Below are 1,387 nucleotides of genomic sequence, written 5' to 3'. Positions count from 1 at the left end.
TCACTTTCTTTTTTGACAGAGGAGTAGGCCAGTTCGTAACTGCCTCCACCTTGGTCTCTAAAGGCTTTATTATTCCTCCACCCACCATATGTCCAAGGTACAGTCATACATCGGGTTAAATGTGCTTCAGGTTGAGCGTTTTCAAGTTACGCTCCACGGCGACCTGGAAGTAACGGAGTGTGTAACTTCCGGGTTTCACCGCTTGCGCATGTGCAGACGCTCAAAATGACATCACACGCATGCGCAGAAGCGGCAAAACGTGACCCGTGCACGTGCAGACGCATCTTACGTTCTACTCAGGATGCGAACGGAGCTCCGGAATGGATCCCATTCGCATCCAGAGGTACCACTGTACTTGATTTCTGTGTCCCCAATCTGACATTTACTAGCCTTAATCGTCAAGTCCACCTCTTTAATTCTTTGTAGCACTAACTATAGGTCTCTTTGTGTTCGGACCAGGTTTGACTAAAAATTGCAATATCATCCAGGTAAGCTACTGTAAACTCCCTTAATCCATGCAGGATCTTATCCACTAGCCTTTGAAAGGTTGCTGGTGCATTTTTTAGCCCAAAGGCCATCACTTTAAACTCATATAATCCTAGGGGACTTCTAAAGGCAGTCTTTTCCTGGTCCCCAGGATACATTTTTACTTGATAACAGCCTTTTGTCAAGTCTAGACAGGTAATGAAATGGCACCTGCCTATGGTTTCAATTAGGTCATCTAAGTGGGGCATTGGATAGGCATCTGCCTTAGTGACATGATTTAACTTTCGATAGTCAACACAAAATCTTATAGAGGCATCAGGTTTGTCTACCAGCACTACTGGTGCTGCCCAGGGACCCTCTGAGGGGGTTATGATCCCTGCCTTCAGCATCTCCTGCACCTCGTTGCAGACTTTATCCATGTATGTCCCAGTTATCTGATAAGGGGTCATTGCAATGGGTTTACCATCCCCAGTGTCCATGCGATGGACCATTCCCTTTGCTATTCCTGGAACATTACTAAAGACGGCTTTGTATTTTTGTAGGATACTTCCTACCTCCTCCCACTGTGATTGGGTTAATGAAGGGGCTAGATTCACTTCTTTCTGATTACAACATTGCTCCCCTCTTCCTTCCTATTGGTATACATTTTAACCCTTTCTCTCCCCTATACAAACATTTTCAAATGAACGGGCAAATGCCACATCAAGTTTTTAATGTTTGATGTTTTTATTATGCTTTTATGTTTTTTGGAAGCCACCCAAAGTGGCTAGGGCAACCCAGTCAGATGAGTGGGGTACAAATAATAAATATTATCATTATCATTATATTTTTAAAGTCCATACATATTGGACCTATGTTTCTGTGGTGGGAGGGCTTTTCCCCCAATTGGAAGCAACTATTT

The sequence above is a fragment of the Podarcis melisellensis genome (assembly GCF_964234715.1).
Source record: "Podarcis melisellensis genome assembly, chromosome: 6".
Classification (NCBI taxonomy): Eukaryota; Metazoa; Chordata; class Lepidosauria; order Squamata; family Lacertidae; genus Podarcis; species Podarcis melisellensis.
Note: the sequence above shows the minus strand (reverse complement) of the source record.